Raw genomic sequence first — 5,825 nt, 5'->3', positions numbered from 1 at the left:
TTGCACATTCGTGTCGGGGCCCAGATGTAACAAGGGGGTCTGGCATCTCCCTCATGTGCCAGGGGCCCTTTCTGTTTGTTTTTGTTTTAGATAAATGATCTTGTCAGATTGTTAGTGTGGTAACAATCAGTGTGACCACATCTTTTTCAAAGATTAGAACCAAAAAAAGGTTGAAAGGCATTAGGCCTGCAGTCCTCACTCACCTTTCTCTCCCTCTGCTCTCTTCTCTCCTGCTTTCTTGTGTCAGATAATCATGTAAATAGCTTTCTGTGTCCAGCAGAACAAAGAAAAGAGCCCGATGGAAAAATGGTTAGCTTTTGCTTTTGAGAAATGTGGTACCTCCATGGCTTGATGGCAGGCTGTGTGCATCTGTTCACGGTGAGTAGAATCTAAGGTAGGATGAGTCAGTTTGAGCTAATTGTGTCGTTTTAAATAAGGTTTCCATAGATGAACTAAGCAGCTGGCCTTGGAACGCAGGAGTTGTTTAATGTGGTGTTTGCTGATTTCCGGTACCTGCCCTCTGGTGAGGAGCTGGGCCGTCCCTGGTTGTGTCTGCCATATGCCGCTTCTGCGCTCTCCTGCCATCCCGGCTGTGAGCTGGGAATGTAATTCTAAGTAGGCAGGTGGTGCACAGGCCACACCTCCCAGGTTGCTGAATCTGTTCAAATGAAGGCAGAAATGGAGACTTTTATGGTGAAGTATCCCAAGCATTAAATGTTGCTGCAACTTCACAAACATGCGTGGCTGTTTTCTGTACGTCACTTTCCTTTTTTCTTTTCTTTTTGTTCTGTTTTTGTCTTTTTCATTTTTTGTCACTTTTTTTTCTTTCCGTAAGTGTGGTCTGACCATGCAGCAGCCCCGGACTCTCTCTGGACCTGTTCTGGTTCTGGGAGCTGCCCAATTCTCGGGTGACTCTTTGCTCAGTTAAACTTTGTTAAATTTAATTTATCTGAAGTTTTTCTTTTTCTTTCTTTTTTTTTTTTTTTTTTGAGATGGAGTTTCGCTCTTGTTGCCCAGGCTGGAGTGCAATGGCATGATCTCGGCTCACTGCAACCTCTGCCTCCCAGGTTCAGGCGATTCTCCTGCCTCAGCCTCCCTAGTAGCCGGGATTACAGGCTTGTGCCACCACGCCCGGCTAATTTTGTATTTTTGGTAGAGACGGGGTTTCTCCATATTGGTCAGGCTGGTCTCGAACTCCCGACCTCAGGTGATCTGCCCGCCTCAGCCTCCCAAAGTGCTGGGATTACAGGTGTGAGCCACCGTGCCTGGCTGAAGTTTTTCTTTTAATGTTCCCATTCTCCGTTCCCCCAGCCCCTGGCAACCACTAATCTACTTTCTATTTCCATGGATTTGCTTATTCTGGATATTTCCTGTAAACAGAATCCTACAGTATTTTTCCTTTTGTGCCTGGCTTCTTTCATGTCAGGTGTTTTCAAGATCCATCTACACTGTGCTGTGTTAACACTTCATTCCCTTTCACAGCTGAAAACACCCTGCTGCATGTATATCTGGGATTCGTTGATCCGTTCATCTGTTGATGTACATTTGGGTTGTTTCTACCATTGGGCTATTGTGAATAATGCTGCTACAAGTATTTCTTTATAAGTATTTGTCTGAATACCTCTTTGCAGTGCTTTCGGGTACATACCTAGAAGTGGAATTTCTGTCTCCTATGGTAATTTCATGTTGAATTTACTGAAGAACCAACAGACTTTTTTTTTTTTTTTTTTTTTGAGATGGAGTCTCTCTTTGTTGCCCAGGCTGGAGTGCAGTGGCGCGATCTCGGCTCACTGCAACCTCTGCCTCCTGGATTCAAGTGCTTTTCCTTCCTCAGCCTCCCGAGTAGCTGGGATTACAGGCACCCGCCACCATGCCTGGCTAATTTTTGTATTTTTAGTAGAGATGGGGTTTTACCATGTTGGCCAGGCTGGTCTCGAACTCCTGACCTCAAGTGATCCCAAAGTGTTGGGACAGGCGTGAGCCACCATGTCCGGCCCCAACAAACTTTTTTAAAGCAGCATTACCATTTTACATTCCCACCAGCATTGTACAAGGAGTCCAGTTTTTACACATTCTTGCCAATACTTATTTTCTGTCTTTTTCATTATGGCCATTCTGGTTGATGTAAAGTGGTAACTCAGTGTAACTCACTGTAGATTTGATTTGCATTTCTCTAGTGATTAATGATACTAAGCATCTTTATCTTTTCATGTGTTTATTGGCCATTTGTATCTCATCTTTGAAGAAATGTTTATTTACATTCTTTACCTTTTTTTTTTTTTTTTAAAGAGACAGGGTCTCACTTTGTTGCCCAGGCTGGAGTGCAGTGACAACCATCATAGCTCACTGCAACCTTGAACTCCTGGGCTCAAGCCACCCTCCCACTTCAGCCTCCTAAGTAGCTGGGAATACAGGTGTGCATCACCACGCCCAGCTAATTTTTTAAATTTTTGGTAGAGATGGGGTCTCCCCATCTTGCCCAGGCTGGTCTCAAACTTGTGGGCTCAAGTGATCCTCCCACTTTGGCTTCTCAAAGTGCTGGGATTACAGGTGTGAGCCACCCTGCCTGGCCCTTTACCTGGTTTTAATTGGGTTATTTGTTTTTTATTGTTGAGTTGTAAGAGTTTTTTTGTATATTCCGAATACTAGACGCCTGTCTGTGGATTGTCTTTTTGCTTTCTTGATGGTGTCTTTTGAAGCACAAAAGTTTTCAGTTGATCTGTTTTACCTGAGTTCAATTTATGTGTTTTATCTTTGATTGTTTGTGCTTTGCGTGTGTGTGTTTTTAAAAAACATTATCTGCCTATGATCCCAGCACTTTGGGAGGCTGAGGCAGGAGGATCACTTGAGGCCAGGAGATTGAGACCAGTCTTGGCATTGAAGTGAGACCGTGACTCGACGAAAAATTTAAAAATCAGCTGGGCATTGTGGTGAGCACATGTAATCCCAGCTATGGTAAGCTGAGGTGGAAGGATTGCTGGAGCCCGGGAGTTCAAGGCTGCAGTGAACTATGATTGTGCCACTTTACTGCAGCCTGTGTGACAGAGTGAGATCCGGCCTAAACAAACCAACCAACCCAAAAACCATGATCTAATTCAGGGTCATAAAGATTTATACCTATGTTTTTTTCTAAGAGTTTTATAGCTTTGGCTCCTACATGTAGGTCTTCGATCCACTTTGAGTTAACGTTTGCATTTGATGTGAGGAAGAGGCCTAACTTCATTCTACGCATGTGGACAGTTAGCACCCCTTGTTGAAAAGACTGTTCTTTCCCCATTGAGTGGTCTGACATCCTCGTTGAAATCAGTTGCCCACAGGTGTGTGGGTTTATTTCCAGACTCTGAGTGGACCCACCGATCTCTGTGCGTGTCCTTCTGACATTGCCCCGCTATCTTCATCACTGTAGCCCCGAAGTTTTGAAATCAGGAAGTATGAATCCTCTAATTTGTTCTTTTTAAAAGATTGACCCTGGGTCAAACAATCTGGGTCCTTTGTGTTTCCCTGTGAATTTTAGGATCAGGTTGTCAATTTATGCAAAAACACTAGCTGGAATTTTGATGGGGATTGCATTGAGTTTTTCGATCCGTTCGGAGAGTATTGCTGTCTTTTATTTATTTTGAGACAGAGTTTCACTCTTGTTGCCCAGGCTGGAGTGCAATGGCACAATCTTGGCTCACCACAACCTCCCGGGTTCAAGCGATTCTCCTGCCTCAGCCTCCTGAGTAGCTGGGATTACAGCATGTGCCACCACACTCAGCTAATTTTGTATTTTTAGTAGAGAGGGGGGTTTCTCCATGTTGGTCAGGCTGGTCTCGAACTCCCGACCTCAGGTGATCCACCTGCCTTGGCCTCCCAAAGTGCTGGGATTACAGGCATGAGCCACTACACCTGGCCGAGTATTGTTGTCTTAACCATATGAAGTTATCTAGTCCATGAACACAAGATAGCTGTTCATTTATTTAGGGTGTCTTTAATTTCTTTCGGCAATGGTTTACAGTTTTCAGAGTATAAGCTTTATATCTCTTTTGTTAAATTTATTGCTCAGTATTTGATTTTTTTGATGGTATTGTAAATGGAATTGTTTTCCTTTCCTTTTCTTTTCTTTCTTTTTCTTTTTTTTTTTTTTGAGACAGGGTCTCACTCTGTCCCCCAGACCGGAGTGCAGTGGCATGATCTTGGCTCACCGCAAGCTCTGCCTTCCAGGCTCAAGTGATTCTCCTGCCTTTGCCTCAGCCTCCAGAGTAGCTGGGATTACAGGCACACGCCATTACTGCCAGGCTAATTTTTGTATTTTTAGTGGAGATAGGGTTTTGCCATGTTGGCTGCGCTGGTCTCGAACTCCTGACCTCAGGTGATCCACCCACCTCGGCCTCCCAAAGTGCTGGGGTTACAGGCCTGAGCCACCGCGCCTGGCCAAGCAAGTTTTTACAACACTTGTTAAAGATGGTAAGGCAGACTTTTCCAGGAGAGGCTGCTGTAATGGGGTTTTGCAGTAGGGGAGAGAGATTGAGCTCAACTCCAAATACAACAAAGACGTGGGGATGTACAGCCAAGAAGCAGAGTTGGAAAGTTACCATGAGGAGACATCTGGGGTAGGGGTTCTTGCTGAAGGCAGGCCAGGGTGATGAGCTGTAGAGGCTGAGGGAGGAGGAATTTAACCTGATGTTGAAGGAGATCAGATACCAAGGTGGGCGTTTTCACTGAAGCGACCAGCAGGAGTCTTGCTGAAACTGGACTAAGTAGGTCAAGGACTAAGCCAAGGTCAGGGCCTGGTCGAAGAGGAGGACCCAGGAGCCAGACTCAAGTGTGGTCGAGGACAGTCTCTGTCAGTGGGGAGTGCTTATAATTGTACTGCATATGCTTGAAATTTTCCAAAATAGTAAGTTTTCTAAAAATTTAAATTGAAGTAGATTACATTAAAAATAAAAAGAGACCAAAAAGTCTATTCAAATGCATTGGACTTTGTTTCAATTCTGATATACAGAAAGATTTTTTAAATGATGAGGCAGTTAGGGAATTTGAGCATTCCGTGGATATTCGATAATAAGGAATTTGTTTTTTAAAGTGTGATAGTGGGCCGGGTGCAGTGGTTCACGCCTGTAATCCCAGCATTTTGGGAGGCCTAGGCAGGCGGATCACTTGAGGTCAGGAGTTTGAGACCAGCCTGGCCAACATGGCGAAACCCCATCTCTACTAAAAATACAAAAATTAGCCAGGCATGGTGGCAGGCGCCTGTAATCCCAGCGACTTGGGAGGCTGAGGCAGAAGAATCACTTGAACCCAGGAGACGGAGGTTGCAGTGAGCTGAGACCGTGCCACTGAACTCCAACCCATGTGACAGAACGAGACTCAGTCTTAAGAAAAGAAAAGAAAAGAAAGAAAGAGTGATGGTGTGTAGTGGTTGTGTTCTTTAATTGTTTCTGTGGAGAGCGTAACGAATTTGCCTGTCATCCTTGCACAGGGGCCTTGCGAATCTTCTCTGTATTGTTCCACTTTTAGCGTATGTGCTGCCAAAGTGGGCACGTGGTTGTGGTCTTTAAAGAAGAATTCGCATCTTTGGACATAATTGGAAATGTCTGTGGGTGAAACGATGTGCTGTCTTGGAGTTGCTTCAGAATAACCCAGTGGGGAGAGAAGAGGGTGGGCACTCAATGGAAAGAGATGGGATGTAAGCTGATAAGTTTTGAAGTGGTATAATGGGGTTGTGGGAGTTTATTAATACTTGTCAAACTCAAATGAAAATACACAGATGAGGCCCAGCACGGTGGCTCATGCCTCTAATCCCAGCACTTTGGGAGGCTGAGGTGGGCAGATCACCTGAGGTC

The 5,825-nt window shown here is 44.8% G+C and overlaps 1 non-coding gene across 1 annotated transcript; it reads right to left on the bottom strand.

The window, feature by feature from the left end:
• Positions 1 to 5,416: 5,416 nt before the first annotated feature.
• Positions 5,417 to 5,523, bottom strand: LOC129487032 (U6 spliceosomal RNA). Its single transcript, XR_008659170.1, has one exon. It is a non-coding gene; the product is annotated as a U6 spliceosomal RNA (small nuclear RNA).
• Between the last annotated feature and the right edge of the window lie 302 nt (positions 5,524 to 5,825).

The sequence above is a fragment of the Symphalangus syndactylus genome, chromosome 7 (genome assembly GCF_028878055.3).
Source record: "Symphalangus syndactylus isolate Jambi chromosome 7, NHGRI_mSymSyn1-v2.1_pri, whole genome shotgun sequence".
Classification (NCBI taxonomy): domain Eukaryota; kingdom Metazoa; phylum Chordata; class Mammalia; order Primates; family Hylobatidae; genus Symphalangus; species Symphalangus syndactylus.
The sequence above is the reverse complement of the archived record's forward strand: the minus strand, read 5'-3'. Positions and strand labels throughout refer to the sequence as shown.